At 38.5% G+C, this 18,080-nt stretch overlaps 1 non-coding gene across 1 annotated transcript; it reads right to left on the bottom strand.

Moving 5' to 3' along the window:
- Positions 1-16,815: 16,815 nt before the first annotated feature.
- LOC130958752 (small nucleolar RNA R71) lies at positions 16,816-16,923 on the bottom strand. The gene has a single exon (XR_009077858.1). It is a non-coding gene; the product is annotated as a small nucleolar RNA R71 (small nucleolar RNA).
- Positions 16,924-18,080: the final 1,157 nt, after the last annotated feature.

The following is an 18,080-nucleotide window of genomic DNA, read 5'->3' as shown; positions in this document are numbered from 1 at the left end:
TTTTGATTCAATAAACCTTTTATTATTATCCTAAACAATATTATTATAAGAATGAATAAAATGTTCCTGTCGTATCATTAAAAAATTATACTAGATATATGTTTAATAATATAATATAATTATAACTTAAATTTTTTTACTGTATAACAAAAATAATTGCATATAATTTTGACATTTTTTTATACTTTTTCTTCTAAAAAATAGATATATCAGAAGTGACAATTTCTTCACTACATAAATTTAAATTGATAAATTTACTATTTTTAATATAATTATTATGCTATCAGTTTAATATATTTTTTATATTCACGAATTACTTATAATAATAATAATAGTATATAATGCCAATACATGGTTTGGTGTCCAAAATTTTTTTCCAATTTCACCATTCTAAATAATCTATGCGTCAGTTATTCTACGTTAAAAAACTTCCACTACCTCATCTTCTTTCTTATCACATACATTCACAGAACTTCTATAATTATCTCTTTCCTCTCTTACTATTTATCATCATCTCAGATTACTGTTACCGCATAAGTTACCCTTTCCCTAGCTTACTCTCATTCACTAGACACCCTATATCAATTTAAGATCTAAGGGATGAAATTGGGGGTTTATAAGTGTGGGATAACACCTTGGTTACAAGCTTGTTGGGAATGTGAAAGACTTGAAAATAAAAGCTTTAAAAAAGAACTGAGTCGCGTGCATACGCACAGGGATGTGCGTGCGCATGCCCAGAAGTATTTTTAAAAGTGTGCGTACTCACAGAAAGCAAAATTTTCAGAGTTGAGTGCGCGCGCAAGGTGTGCTAGCGCCACCAACAACATGCCATTCCCAACGTGTGCGTGCGCACAGGCATGTGCGTACACATAACTCGCAAGACTTCCTTGGCCATGTGCACACACAGAGCGTGCTAGCGCTCCCAGCAGTAGCCTCATTTCTACGTGTGCGTATGCACGGGGCTGTGCGTGCGCACAGGCTCCAAAATTTCACAGGTTGTGCGTGTGCACAGGGCTGTGCGTGCGCACACAACCCAGAAATTACAAATTCTGTAAAAGTTGCAGAATTCAGATTTTTGGCCCAAACTTCCAATGATCATATCTCTTTCCACAAAATTCAGATTTCAACCAAATTTAAACCATCTTAAAGATTATGAAATTATCTTTCAATTGATATAAAAATCATCAAATTCCAAAAACAATTGCCCAAGATATGATCCGTTGAAGTGCATCAAAATTTCATTTTTACCAAAACTTATAAACTCCACATTTTAAAACATACACTTACCAAACTCATTTAAAACCAACCAAACTCAAACATTCCAGCATCAAACATCTCTAACCTCTCATCCAATCATCAACCTACCAATGTTTCCATATTTAACGAATTTGCAAATCAATAATCTCAATTTACAATCAACACTCCATAATTCAACTTTCCAAGCATTTATTCAAGTCATCAATCATCATGATCATACACATATCCATATCATACAACCAATCATACTCACCAACACAAGCCTTAACCTTACCATCAATTAAACACAATAGTTCATATCCCATACAAGATCACATGCTTTACCAACCATTATCACCATTACTCATATATTCCACTCAATTCAAATCATCAAAACAATTACATCAACATTTCACAATCCACCAAAATACATACAAAATAACACAACTCACATCAATATTTCTAAATCTTATCCTAGGGCCACTAGCCTACGTTTTCACAACCACATTATATTTAAGATACAGGAAACCGAAACCTTACCTTGGACGATTCCCGTTCCACCCGGAACACCTCTAATTTCAACCTTCAAGGTTCCCAAAGCCTCACCAATAGGTTTCCAAGCACAAAGCTTCTTTCCAAGCTTTCCAAAACCACTATTGAGTTATTGTATTTTGGTGTGATATTGTGGCTTAGGGAGCAAGAACAAACCTTCCCCTCAAGTTAACTTGATCCTATAACACAAAGGAGCTCAAAATCTCAACATTTTGCCCAACAAACTTGAAAATCAAGGCTGGGAATTCGAAGAAAAAATATGGCTTACCTCAAGATTGCTTGTATGGGTTTTGTAGAGCTCGACGCCGCGGTTGCGTGGCTGCAAACGGTGCGTCAATCGGAACTCCGGATCAAAAGTTATGATCAATTGAATTTGGGACAAGGGTTTTAGAACTTCTCCCCTTTCCCTTTGCCAATTTCAGCGTGTGTGTTCTTGGAGGAGAGAGAGTGCTGAGCTCTCTCATTAAATGAGAGCTTGGATGGGCCCTTGGGCCCAACTTGGGTCCGTTTGGCCCAATTTTGGGCCAATTTCTTTAAAATTGGTGTCAAAATTCTCGTTTTAAATTTCTCTATCACATTAAACCATAAAAATCTTATTTTCTCATTTTATAGAATATATTTTAATTTATGGGTTAATTAGCCACTAATTAACCGAGTTTTACATTCTACCCACCTAAGTGAGAATTTTGCCCACAAAATTCGAATTCAGTTCCTTGTAAATAGGTGAAGGTAGTCTGTCCCTATTTCTAATTCAAGTTTCCGGGTGTGTCCTTGCCTCTAGTTCGATTCCAATCAACCCTTACTAATGAGACTCCCCTCACTCAGAGTTTCTTGAAGCTGACCTCATACTTGATACGTCAATCTCCCTTCCTCAAACTTGAGGAATTTTCTCCTTAGGTCTGCATGACTCTTTTGTCAGCTTTTTCATTGTCTCTACTATTGATACTCAGGAAATAAGGTATTTGATACTTCTGGTTTCATGTCAATACAAGACGTCTAGCACACTGTGAAATCCCACCTTCTCCTTGGTGTATAGTCTCGTTAATATCTCCGATAATTAGTTTTCTCTGATAGACAAAATGGACTTGGTCTCTTTTTCCACGATCATCTAACAGCATCACCTTCTGTCCTAGACCTCGGCAATCTATTTCAAAATCAATGGCTATCCTTTCTCACCTTAAGTGTAGAGCCTTCGATGGTTGCAGCATTTCGAATGGTTTCTGTTGGTTACTTTCTATTTCCTAACAAGTCAACTACATAATCACACGTTTCGCCATGTCATTTCATCAAGCCACCCTAAAATGTCTTCTTTGGATTCATGACATGTTTCGGTAATTACAGGGTGAATAAAAAATCCACTCTTGTAGGCTTCATATATCAATTCCTGTGTCAACTTTTGACGTTGGGCACACTAAACCTCTTCCTATACCTTCAATTTCATCCCTTCATTCCTCCAAATTTCTCTCTTGTCTTCCTTCATCTCTCCTTGATTTTCTTATTTAATAGACTCCAATATCCTCGATAGCTCCTTATCCTCCTTGGTCATACAAGCAATACTCAGAGATTTCCTGCTCAGGTGTCCGTCACCGCTTCCCGAAGTTGTGTTTGCACGCATCCTAAATCCCCTTTTTGCAAGGCATCGTAATCTTTTCACGTAGTTTACGTAAGTCTATGCATCATGAATACTGGCACTGATGTTAGTCTCCTTTCAAGGTCTGAAAGCCTTCGTCGTATCTAGGTGTCCAACAAAAGGTACATCCTAAAGTGCTAACTTAACCGCAGGTAATATGGTTGTCAAGAATTAAGGCTCCAAAATTCTTCATAGTGCCACAGGTGTATTTTTTCATGTTTGAAAGTCTTGCTATAGGGAATGATCATTTTAATGGGTTCATCTAGGAGTTGTACGTGACGAAAAGTTCATGATGAATTAATTCCCAAAAGGATGTTGGGTTCAAATTGACGAACGAGCAACACGAAGGGTGTTTACAAGAAATCAAAAGAAAGTCTTGCATATGATCAACAGAGCTATGCCAAAATAATGAAATGCTTAAGAAGAGGAATCAAGGTGCATCTCACGATAAAAGCTCAAATCAAGAACCTTCGGTAGAAGGAGCAAAGCGTATAGGACTAAAGAAGTCCCAGTTGACTTTGAAGTATACGGTTTGCGAATGAGAGTAACTCTACTCACATCGAGTTTCCAGGATTCAAGGATTACGTGGCTATGCTAAGACAGGCTCAATTTCGTTTTGGAAGAAACAAGATTCGTGTGCGAAAAGGGTAAAACTAGAAAGACGCTCAAGTCATTTAAGAAGGAGTCCAAGTAGAGTTCCAATACAGGTCTTAAAAGAAGATTAGATCGGTTTGCACAGATTTTGTTGGCACACTTCCCTTCGCATAAAGCCTTCTGCTGTTCTCATCCTTCTTCACTAGCATAACCAGTGCTCCTCACAGGAAAATACTTAGTTGGACAGTTTTCTCTTCTAATACTCCTTTCAACTCGATCCTAGGTTCTACCGATTATAATGGTGTCTTCAGTTGCGGTACGATCAGGACTAATTCGGCTTTTGCCACCAAGCCTATCGCAAACTTGTCTCCTCTCCGAGATGGAGGTTTTGGTACACTTTCAGGATTGTCTCAGAAACTCTTTCGTAATAGCGATTTGGTCTCATCTTTACTCGCCTCTCAAACGATTAGCAACTAAAGGTTAAATCTGTTCCATCCCTCATCCTCGCAGTTCACTATCATGGTTTCCGAACAATAACTCCACATAGTTCTCAACACTTCCGATCCTTTATATATAATCCAATCCGCTTCCGCTGCACCACTCTGATTCGTTTGTCTTCAAGAATTTGTCATTGGATGTCACTACCTCACGTAGCAATCTTACGTTGGTTCCAAGTTAATTACCTTAAATACTAATTTGTCACTTCTATCTCAAGTACAAATAAACACAATGTCACAATATTGTATATCATAATTGAAATTACATTAGAAGGTTCGCAATTACCTCCACCTCGTGGTGACCGACTGGCACCTTAAGTTCTCCCTTGTGGACAGTTCCAGAACATATGCCTAGGACGACCGCACTTATAGCATAAGCCCGAACCAAAACGACACGGCCTATTTGGGTGATAGCTTCCACATTTCTGACAACTTGAATCATCTAAAGCAGCTGCTAACTGTTTTCTTTTTCTCTTGAATTCTTGGCCCCTTGGTGTAAAGTTTTGATTACGTTCCCTTCGATGAAATTCTCGGCCATCATTCCTTTCCAAAGTAGCCTTCTTCAAACATTTTTCGGTACCCCTACTCTTGTTTACCAGGTCTAAGAAAACTCTTATCTCCATCGGGTCCACTGAACTCAGTATGTCACTCTGGAGTCCTCCTTCATATTTGATGCACTTCCATTCCTCAAAGTCTCCCGGAGTACCCTGACAAATCTTAGAAAATTGAAATAATTCCTCAAACTTGTTTGTATATTCAGCTACAGACATTTGACCTTACTTCAATTGCAATAATTCAAGCTCCTTAGCTGTCCTAACAGAATTGGGGAAATACTTTTTGTAGAATTCTAACTGAAAGGCATTCAAAGGTATTGGAATGTCGTCTTGCTGCAGCAAGCATCACGTACCTTGCCACCAATGCTGGGCTTCACCCGTTAACTGATAAGTTGCGAATTAAACACGTTGATTTTCAGGGACTTGTTGTGCGTGTAAAGCCCATTCCATCGCCTGAAACCAGTTATCTGCCTCTGTGGGGTCTATCGTTTCTCTAAAGATGGGTGGGTTTACCTTCAGGAAGGTTGCTAAAGTCACTGGCCCCTTCTCTCCATCACCGCCATTCCCATTACCGGCATGATTCCCTAATGCCGCAGCCGTAGCCTGCATAGCAGCAGCCATGTTCTCTAGAGCAGTCATAAAGTTTGTGGGATTATTCTCAGGTTTTGTATTACTAGCCCTATCTCTCCCTTGACCGTGATCGCATCCACGAGTCGCCATTTGGTTCCTGTTCACGCCAAACAAGTGATATCAATGTGATCAGTCTCAATATCGCAAGTCTAGTGCTTCAAAGTTCCAAATGCATGCTCATGAACTTTATGCTATGTATATCAGACAGATATCCTAAATAGCACATAAACACGTCTCAGAGTATGCTCAAAAGCATAGTCAGTCCGTCCCTCAGGCTCTATGGGAACGAACTGCTCTGATACCATAATGTAACACTCTACCACACAGAGCCTTCTGCTTAAGTCATAAAACAGAGGTGGCGGGGTATTACGACCTCGAAAACAAGATTTAGTACATATAGTATTGCAAAAAATGTTTATAACTAGGAGCCTTTAAAAGAAAAAGGGGTAAATCAAAACCGTTAAATCAAAAGCGCAACGCTTCGATCGATAACGTAGACGAAACAGATAAAGAGTGAGATAACGCGAGAAGACATACCAGAGAGTGCCAAGAATACATATATCAAGGCTTAGGACTCGGTCTGCGAAGATAACCGGTCAGAGCATAATAGTATACATATATATATATATATATATATATATATATATATATATATATATATATATATATATATATATATATATATATATATATATATGTAGGAACTACCTAATATAAAGCCCAAAGTACAAGATACAAAACATGTTTCTCCAAAATAATCTCTAAGAGGAGTTAATACAAAATATATAAATAGTGGAGAATATGAGTATCTAAGCAAAATATATGAATCCAGAAAAAATGCCAAAAGCTAAGGATCTTTGCCAAAAGGAAGTCTCCAGCATGCCTCAGCGAGGAACCTCACGTCCTGCATTTGAAAACCACAAAATCCGCATGGGTGAAAACTGGAGGTTCTTAGCATGCTAACAGTACCCAAATATCTAACATGTAATGTGTTGGGAAAGCCGAAAGCAATCCTAGAACTCCCAATTATAATCAAAACGGATAAATATGCTAAACCATGATAAATGTAAATAAGCGACTAACTTAAGGATCTTCAGGCTAGCTAAACATATCCTTTCCAAATCCTGCAAGCCTCCCAACCGCCAACAGTAACAGATACAAACACAAGTATATCAAACAAAGAAATGCACAAGTAGGAAGCAGGTAGAAGCAAGTAATGATGCAATCAATTAGACATTCCAAACAATTCATATATAATGCATATGATGCATGCCTGTCCTAGTGGCTGATGAGTCTCATCTGTCGGTTGCAAAGCCAACCCGACATGTCCTGGTAGCTAACCATTGGACAGAACACCAAACACAAAGCAAGTGGGATAATACCTCAACCTTTACATCTTACCCGCATACCCAGAGTAGGAGACAACTTCACCCTGCCTCTTACCCAGGTAGTGTTACATTTTCGGCCCAGAGCAAGCGGCAACAGAACACAACCCTTACGTCTTACCCGCAGCCTTTTCCGGAGCAAGTGGATAACACCGCTGCTTCTTACCCGGAGTCACATACAGGAACACACTTTCATTATCGTTACCATTCATTCATTCATTCATTCTCAAATCATACCCGGAGCAAGTGGATAACACCACTACCTCTTACCCGGTGTTCTCACCTCTTACTCGGAGCAAGTGGTTAACACCACTGCATCTTACCTGGAGGCATACCATAATCAATCTAAGTTCATTTACATCACTATTCTAATTTCTTCATAATTTCTAATTCATTAATTCCTTTTCCATATATTCTCAATATCTCTACACTTCTTAATCACATACCCGGAGCGAGTGGTTATTTCCCACCGCCTCTTTCCCGGTACCTCTATCTCATTCAATCATACGCATATACATAGTCCATTCTAACAGATAATTTTCCTCATTCCTTCACCAATAACATTCTCATTAACAATTATTAATCATCAACAATACTAACCATCCTCAACAACTATAATAATTCTCAATACTAATCATAACTCATCATAATATCCCCTGCCTTCGCCCATAAGTTACCCTTTCCCTAGCTTACTCCCATTCACTAGGCACCCTATATCAATTTAAGATCTAAGGGATGAAATTTGGAGTTTATAAGTGTAAGATAACACCTTGGAAGGTTACAAGCTTGTTAGGAATGTGAAAGACTTGAAAATAAAAGCTTTAGAAAAGAACTGGGTCGAGTGCATATGCACAGGAGTGTGCGTGCGCACGGCCAGAAGTATTTTTAAAAGTGTGCATACGCACAGGTCTGTGCATACGCACAGAAAGCAAAATCTCTAGGGTTGAGTGCGCGCACAAGGTGTGCAAGCACCAGCAACAGCATGCCATTCCCAATGTGTGCGTGCACACAGGCATGTGCGTATGCACAACTCGTAAGACTTCCTTGGCCATGTGCGCACACAGAATGTGCTAGCGCTCCCAGCAGCAGCCCTATTTCTACGTGTGCATACACACGAAGCTGTGCATGCACACAGGCTCCAAAATTCCACGGGTTAACCCAGAAATTACAAATTCTGCAGAATTCAGATATTTGGCCCAAACTTCCAATGATCATATCTCTTTCCACAAAATTCATATTTCAAACAAATTTGAACCATTTTAAAGATTATGAAATTATCTTTCAATTGATATAAAATCATTGAATTCCAAAAACAATTGCCCAAGATATGATCCGTTGAAGCGTATCAAAATTTTATTTTTACCAAAACTTATAAACTCCCCATTTTAAAACATACACTTACCAAACTCATTTAAAACCAACCAAACTCAAACATTCCAGCATCAAACATCTCTAACCTCTCATCCAATCATCAACCCACCAATGTTTCCACATTTAACCAATTTTTAAATCAATAATCTCAATTTACAATCAACACTCCATAATTCAACTTTCCAAGCATTTATTCAAGTCATCAATCATCATGATCATACACATATCCATATCATACAGCCAATCAGACAAATGCATAGCATATATGCCTGGCCTGTGGCTGATGAGTTTTATCTGTTGGTTATAAAGCCAAACCTGACATGTCCGGTAGCTAACCCTAGACAGTCCCTCCGTGCACGCATCCCCAAGAGTCTATGCATAGCTTTTTCAATCAATTATCAAATTCAGTTCATTGGAGGAATTTTCGGGGAGTTAAAGTATCCGGCCACATCTTGTGACGTAAGGTCAACAGAGTATCGAGTTTCAACCTGGAGCAAGTGGTGGCCAGCCACTGCATCTAGACAGGAAAACTCGTATCTCAGATAAAAAGAAGTGCACAACCAAAATAATCATTCAGATTTTAATTATTCAATATAATCTTAGCCATTATTCATCACACATTCAGTGTTTTAGCACTTCTCAATCAAAATTCACCACTTCACAATCTTTCTTCACCACCAAGTCAACACCCCCTCAAGGTTCACCCTTCTCACCATGAGTAAAAACTAAATTTGGAACTCAAAAGACCACTATAGAGGTTTGAAAGTTAGAAAATAGGTCAAAATCACAAAAAATCCACTTTTTTAAAAAACAGGATTTTCGCGTATGCATGCAGTATTTTGCGTACGCAGAGGTATCATTTGCCATTCTCACGTATGCGACACTTGTACGCGTATGCGAGCCTCCTCTGGCAGGGAAAATTTCACGCTTTGCATGGATTCCTGATGCACGGACACTGACACGGACACGGGACACGCCGACACGCGAATTTAAAATCTTGCATGACACGGGGACACGCATATATATAAAATATAAAGTATTTTTTAGATAAATCGTAATGATACTTTGATATTTTATTGATATTAAAATATAAATTAAATTTTTTAATCATTTTTTGTGTCTTATTTTAATTATATCAAGTATTTAAAATATTTGTTTGTTTTAATAAATAATAATATATACTATATCTAAATTTATTTTAAGAATATATGTTAATAATAAAACTAGACACGTTGACACGTGATGGTATTTAGGTGTGTCCAGGCATATCCGAAAAAGAATTTTTTATTTTTTATTAAGACACGATTGGACACAACAGACATGCATGTTGGACGAGTGTCGGTGAGTGTCGTATCCGAAATGTGTTCAATATGCAGACACAACAACTCAGCAAAGTGTCCATGCTTTATAGGGGTGGAACTACCCACGTACGCGAGCCTGTAAGTTTCCCCACACGCGTACGCTAACATCTGGGCAAAGCCCAGGGTCTGTGTCGCGTGTGTGTTCACGTACGCATGCCCTCAATAAGTGTTAAAAAGCTACTAGTCCTGCAGAATCCGCTTTTACACACCAAACTTCTAACGCACAACTTTTTTGTTAGAAATCAATTTTAATCCGTTCTTCAAATGACGTAAACTTCACGGACAAATTTTCATTTAAAAAAATTCAGAAAAGTTTAAGGGTCCGGTAGCCAAGTGATAGCCCGCCAAAGTTTGGTTAAAAATTAAGTTTTTTATAAAATCACTGAAACCTCTATATTCACCAACTTTCATTTCAAAACTAATATATAATCCTCAAAACCATACCCATTGCATATACAACAAGATCACAACCATTCCATCTCCTCCCCATTACATCATTTACTCAATTTTGTTAATTTTCACTCCAAACACTCAAAACCATACAACATAACTCATTATAATACATTATCATCATCATACATCAACATCACAATCAACAATAACATCATCCATCAACTCATTATCAACATATTCCATATTTCATTCAGGGTTACTAAACATTAACATACTTTCACATTCCAACCTATCATGTGGTCATCTAGCCTACATTTTCACGAAACATTATATATTATCTATGAGAAACCAAAACCATACCTTGGCCGATTTTTCCCTAAGACAAAGGCACCTCAATTTCTCTGTTCCTCAAGTGTCCACAGCTCCCAAGCCTCTCTAAATAGAATTCCAGCCACCAAGATCCAAAATCAAGCTCCCAACATCATCAATGAACTCCAAATCAACATAATTCAATCTATTTTCATGCATGACACTGTAATCAACATCAAAGCTCACTAACTCAATAATCCACATAGGGTTTAAGGGTTCTTACCTTATTCATGCATCAATTGAACACGACCCACTAGTTTTCTCAAGTTAATTTGATCCTAAATCACCAAAACAACCACAAATCTCATTACCCAATTGTTCAATTTTTGAAATTGGGGAAAGAGAGTATGAGAATGAAATTGAGATTTGCTTACCACAATGTTTGATGGGTTATTGTAGAGCTCGACACAATTATCGTGTGACCGTAAAGAGTGCGACGATCGGAACTCCGAATTGAAAGTTATAGCAAATTGAATCAAGAACAAGGGTTTGGGTTTCTTGTTCTCCCCCCTTGTGTGTTTTCAGCATGTTTCATAGTGAAGGAGGGAAGAAATGGCTGAAGCCATTAAGTGTGGGTGAGTCTAGGTTGGGCCTTGGGCCCGATTTGGGCTCGATCCAACCAGTTTGGCCCAATTTGTGGTTAAATTCTTTAAAATTAGTACCGAAATTCGTATTTTTATATGGAAAAGTATTGGGTACCAAGAGTTAATCTGCCAACTTTTGACAACTTAATTACTAATTAATAATTTTAAATTATTTTAATAAATTTGAATTTCAAAAAATGACATTAATGAGAACTTTGAATAATAAGGATTGTGCTGAGTAACCGCCCACAAGGTCACTGTGATCAGCGTTCGTCTTCCTCTTATCATCGCGGCATCTTCTTTCTCGCCAACAGCACTGCTTCGCTGCCACTGCAGTGTGCTCCCATCACACCTGCACAACCACCATGTCACCGGCTCCTTGGTGCACGACCGTTTTACTTTAGCAAAAGTTTTTATCGTGCGTATTGCGGTCATCTTCCTCGCCTGGAGCCGATTCGCCGCCGTTGCAGTGTGCTGCTGTTCCAGCCGCAATAACCGCTGCATTGCCGGTTCATTGGTGTGCCACCGTCTCATGATGGTGAAACCTGTTATTGCGAAAACTCATGTGTGTTCTATCACTCGATTGCTATGGAACGCGTATCCCTCGACGACGTTCCAAAGCTGCGAACAAAAATCCCGCATCCTTCGACGGCTTCATTGATGGAATGTACATTTGGAGAAAAAAGAACAAATGCATCGTCCATTGATGTGGGTTATGAATGTTCTTCTAATGGAGGTGTCTTTTTATGCATGTGTCTTTAGAAAGTGTCTTTTTATACATGTGTCTTACAATAGAGGTGTCTTTTGTGGATGTGTCTTTTAAACAGAGGTGTCTTTTGTGATTGTGTCTTGTATAGGAGGTGTCTTGTACAGCATTGGCTGCACTCAGATACACTTCAAAACACCAGTGGTTGCTCGCTGACGAAAGCGCGGGCGGCCCTGACCACTATTGACGCCGACGATGGAAACGTGTCCAAGGATATAGGTCAAAAAGGGGCAGCCATCGGGGTTGGGGATGAGGCTGGACTTGAATGGTGAAAGATAAAGTTAATTATATTTACTAGTGGTAATTGGGGGTGAATGAGGTTTACCATGAATGATTAGACATCTGTTTTTTTAAATGGGCTTTGGAGTCCAGCCCAATAGAAGCTGGCAGGAGTTGGCAGAACCCCTCTTGGTTATCTAGCGGGACTGTTTTAATATTTTTACCATATTAGATTAATAAAATTTAATTTTCTAATTTCTTTGATTAATAATTAATTTATTGGCTAATTATTTACTAATTACGCAGGGTTTACATCCTACCCACCTCAATAAGAAAATTTTCCCCAAAATTCAAATTTAGTTACCTGAAAACAAGTGTGGATAGTCCTTCTGTATTTTGGATTCAAGTTCCCAGGTTTGTTCCTCAATTCCAGCCTGACTCCAAACAACTTTGACTAATGAAACCTCTTTTTCGCATAATCATTTGATGCTAGTATTGTCAATTCTAACCAAAGTTACTTGAAGTATCAAATCCTCTTTTAATTACACCAATTCAGGTTCCAAAACATGGCTGGAATCAGGAGTATACTTCTGAAGCTACGACACGTGAAATATATCGTGCAGGTTTGAAAGCTGCGGGGGTAGGGCTATTCGGTAGGCTACCGGCCCAATTCTCTTCAGGATTTGAAATAGACCGATATAACGAGGATTCAACTTCTTTGTCTTGATCACTCTAGTTACTCCGATTATTGGTGTAACTTTTAGGAACACATGATCTCCTTCTTTAAACTTTAAAGGCTTCTGCATTTGATCGACGTCGCTTTTCTGGCAGTTTTGAGTAGTAAGCATTTTGTTTCGGATCTTCTTAATATGTTCAGTGGTTTCAACTACTAACTCAGGCATCAACAGACTTGATTCTTGATGACCGGATAATTTATACGCTTTTTGGCATTATTTTTAGTATGTTTTAGTTAGTTTTTATTATATTTTTATTAGTTTTTAGTTAAAATTCAATTTTCTGGACTTTACTATGAGTTTGTGTATTTTTCTGTGATTTCAGGTATTTTCTGGCTGAAATTGAGGGACCTGAGCAAAAATCTGATTCAGAGGCTGAAAAGGACTGCAGATGCTGTTGGATTCTGACCTCCCTGCACTCGAAGTAGATTTTTTGGAGCTACAGAAACCCAATTGGCGCGCTCTCAACGGCGTTGGAAAGTAGACATCCTGGGCTTTCTAGCAATGTATAATAGTCCATACTTTGCCTGAGATTTGATGGCCCAAACCGGCGTTCCAAATCAGCTCAAGAATGCCCGGCGTTAAACGCCGGAACTGGCACAAGAATGGGAGTTAAACGCCCAAACTGGCACAAAAGCTGGCGTTTAACTCCAAGAAAAGTCTCTACACATGAAAGCTTCAATGCTTAGCCCAAGCACACACCAAGTGGGCCCGGAAGTGGATTTTTATGTCATTTACTCATTTCTGTAAACCCTAGGCTACTAGTTCTCTACAAATAGGACCTTTTGCTATTGTATTTTCATCTTGGTTCTTCTGGTTCCCTCTCTGGGGCCGAAACCAATGATCACTACTATCACTTATGTATTTTCAACGGTGGAGTTTCTACACACCATAGATTAAGGTGTGGAGCTCTGCTGTACCTCGAGTATTAATGCAATTACTATTGTTCTTCTATTCAATTCAGTTTGTTCTTGTTCTAAGATATCACTTGTTCCTCAACTTGATGAATGTGATGATCCGTGACACTCATCATCATTCTAACCTATAAACGTGTGCCTGACAACCACCTCCGTTCTACCTTAGATTGAGTGGATATCTCTTGGATCCCTTAATCAGAATCTTCGTGGTATAAGCTAGAATTGATGGCGGCATTCAAGAGAATCTGGAAGGTCTAAACCTTATCTGTGGTATTCTGAGTAGGATTCAATGATTGAATGACTGTGACGAGATTCAAACTCTTGAAGGCTGGGCGTTAGTGACAGACGCAAAAGAATCAATGGATTCTATTCCAACCTGATTGAGAACCGACAGATGATTAGTCGTACCGTGACAGGGTACGTTGAACATTTTCACTGAGAGGACGGGATTGTAGCCACTGACAACGGTGATGCCCAACATACAGCTTGCCATGGAAAGGAGTAAGAAGGATTGGATGAAGACAATAGGAAAGCAGAGAGACGGAAGGGACAAAGCATCTCCATACGCTTATCTGAAATTCTCACCAATGAATTACATAAGTATCTCTATCCTTGTTTCATGTTTTATTCATAAATCATTCATGACCATTTGAATCTGCCTGACTAAGATTTACAAGGTGACCATAGCTTGCTTCATACCAACAATCTCCGTGGGATCGACCCTTACTCGCGTAAGGTTTATTACTTGGACGACCCAGTGCACTTGCTGGTTAGTTGTGCGAAGTTGTGATAAAGAGTTGAGATTTCAATTGAGCGTACCATGTTGATGGCGCCATTGATGATCACAATTTTGTGCACCAAGTTTTTGGCGCCGTTGCCGGGGAATTAAATGTCCTAACTATAGTTTCGCATTTGTTCCCTGCAATAAAAGTGCCAAGTTTTGATCCGGCAACAACACCAAGTTTTTGGCGCCGTTGCCGGGGATTGTTTGAGTTTGGACAACTGACGGTTCATCTTGTTGCTTAGCTTAGGTATTTTTTTAGAGTTCTTAAGAATGAATTCTAGTGTTTCAAGGTGATGTTCTTATCATCACCAAAGCTGATTGATTTTCATCAATTTAGCTCTTGAATGCAATGTCCTGCTGAAGCTTGGCTAGCCATGTCTAATTCCTTTAGACTAAAGCTTTAGACTAACATTGCATGATTCCTGGAATTCTCATTAAGAATTTTGATACCTTTATTTTCTTTTCCACTTAATTTTCGAAAAATCCAAAAAAAAAATTATTACAAAATCATAAAAACCAAAAATATTTTATGTTTCTTGTTAAGTCTAGTGTCTCATGTTAAGTTTGGTGTCAATTGCATGTTTCTGTTCTTCTTGATGATTTCCTTGCTCTGATCTTTGAATTCTCTTGACTTGAGTGTTTTGTGTTTCTCATGTGCATTCTCATTTTGTTAGTGTCAGTAGTATACAAACTTCTAAGTTTGGTGTCTTGCATGCATTGTTATTTGATTTTAGTTGCATTTTGATTATTCCTCATTATTAAAAATCCAAAAATATTTTTAATTTGTGTCTTTTCAAGTCAATAATACTGAGAATTGAAGATTCAGAACATACAGCAGAGGAATTACACAGAAAAAGCTGGGCGTTCAAAACGCACAGTGAAGAAGGAAAACTGGCGTTTAAACGCCAGCCAGAGTGCCTGGTTGGGCGTTTAACGCCCAAAAGGGTAGCAATTTGGGCGTTAAACGCCAGCATGGATACCATTCTGGGTGTTTAACGCCAGGATGGCACAAGAGGGAAAATTCTGTTTTTAACTTAAATTTTTTTTTCAAGTTTTCAAATTTTTTCAAAATCAAATCTTTTTCAAATCATATCTTTTCAATCAAATTTTTTCAAAATCAATTTCTTTCCATTTTCAAAAATACTTGCTATCAATTAATGATTTGATTCAACATCTCAGAATATGTTGCCTTTTCTGTTGAGAAAGGTTTAATGTCTGAATCATATCTTTTCTTGTTAGTCAAGTCATTGATTTTCAAAATCAAATCTTTTTTTTAATTGTTTATCAAATCATATCTTCTCAATCATATCTTTTTAAAACTATATCTTTTCAATCATATATTTTTCTCACATCTTTTTCAAAATAGTTTTCAATCATATCTTTTTGATTTCTAATTTCAAAATCTTTTTCAAAAATCACTTGATTTCTTTTCCACTCTTGGTTTTCAAAAATCAATTAGTGTTTTTCAAAATGTTTTTAAAATCTTTTACTTAATTTTCGAAAATTTCTTCCCCTCTTCTCACATCCTTCTATTTATGAACTAACACTACTCCTCAATGCACAATTCGAACTCCATCTTTCCTTGATAAGTTCAAATTTTTTACCTCTTCCTTCTATTTTTCTTTTCCTCTGACACCTCAAGGAATCTCTATACTGTGACATAGAGGATTCCATATTTTCTTGTTCTCTTCTCTTTCATATGAGCAGGAGCAAAGACAAAAGCATTCTTGTTGAGGCTGACCCTGAACCTGAAAGGACCTTGAAGCGAAAGCTAAGAGAGGCTAAGGCACAACTCTCTATAGAGGATCTAACAGAAATCTTCAAAGAAGAAGACATGGCAGCCGAAAACAACAACAATGCCAACAATGCAAGGAAGGTGCTGGGTGACTTTACTGCACCTACTCCCGACTTCTATGGGAGAAGCATCTCTATCCCTGCCATTGGAGCAAACAACTTTGAGCTTAAGCCTCAATTAGTTTCTCTAATGCAACAGAATTGCAAGTTCCATGGACTTCCATTGGAAGATCCTCATCAGTTTTTAGCTGAATTCTTGCAAATCTGTGACAGTGTCAAGACTAATGGGGTTGACCCTGAGGTCTACAGATTTATGCTATTTTCTTTTGCTGTAAGAGACAGAGCTAGGATATGGTTGGACTCACAACCTAAAGAAAGCCTGAACTCTTGGGAAAAGCTAGTCAATGCCTTCTTGGCAAAGTTCTTTCCACCTCAAAAATTGAGTAAGCTTAGAGTGGAAGTCCAAACTTTCAGACAGAAGGAAGGAGAATCCCTCTATGAAGCTTGGGAAAGATACAAACAATTGATCAGAAAATGTCCCTCTGACATGCTTTCTGAATGGAGCATCATAGGTATTTTCTATGACGGTCTGTCTGAACTATCCAAGATGTCATTGGATAGCTCTGCTGGAGGATCTCTTCATCTGAAGAAGACGCCTACAGAAGCTCAAGAACTAATTGAAATGGTTGCAAATAACCATTTCATGTACACTTCTGAAAGGAATCCTGTGAACAACGGGACGAATCAGAAGAAATGAGTTCTTGAGATTGATACTTTGAATGCCATATTGGCTCAGAACAAAATATTGACTCAACAAGTCAATTTAATTTCTCAAAGTCTGTCTGGAATGCAAGTTGCACCAGGCAGTACTAAGGACGCTTCATCTGAAGAAGAAGCTTATGATCTTGAGAACCCTTCAATGGAAGAGGTGAATTACATGGGAGAACCCTATGGAAACACCTATAATTCTTCATGGAGAAATCATCCAAATCTCTCATGGAAGGATCAACAGAGACCTCAACAAGGTTTCAATAACAATAATGGTGGAAGAAACAGGTTTAGCAATGGCAAGCCTTTTCCATCATCTTCTCAGCAATAGACAGAGAATTCTAAGCAGAGCCACTCTGACTTAGCAACCATGGTCTCTGATCTAATCAAAACCACTCAAAGTTTCATGACTGAAACAAGATCCTCCATTAGAAACTTGGAGGCACAAGTGGGACAGCTGAGCAAGAAAATTACTGAACTCCCTCCTAGTACTCTTCCAAGCAATACAGAAGAGAATCCAAAAGGAGAATGCAAGGCCATTAACATGACCCACATGGCCGAACTGGGAGAGGAGGAAGAGGCAGTGATCGCCACTGAGGAAGACCTCAATGGACGTCCACTGGCCTCCAATGAGTTCCCTAATGAGGAACAATGGGAATCTGAGGCTCAGAATGAGACCATAGAGATTCCATTTGATTTACTTCTGCCATTCATGAGCTCTGATGAGTATTCTTCCTCTGAAGAGGATGAGTATGTCACTGAAGAGCAAGTTGCTAAATACCTTGGAGCAATCATGAAGCTAAATGACAAGTTATTTGGTAATGAGACTTGGGAGGATGAACCCCCTTTGCTCATCAAAGAACTGGATGACTTGACTAGGCAGAAATTATCTCAAAAGAGACAAGATCCTGGGAAGTTTTCAATACCTTGTACCATAGGCAC

The sequence above is a fragment of the Arachis stenosperma genome, chromosome 10 (genome assembly GCF_014773155.1).
Source record: "Arachis stenosperma cultivar V10309 chromosome 10, arast.V10309.gnm1.PFL2, whole genome shotgun sequence".
In the NCBI taxonomy this organism is placed as follows: Eukaryota; Viridiplantae; Streptophyta; class Magnoliopsida; order Fabales; family Fabaceae; genus Arachis; species Arachis stenosperma.
This window is presented reverse-complemented; position numbering and strand designations above follow the sequence as displayed.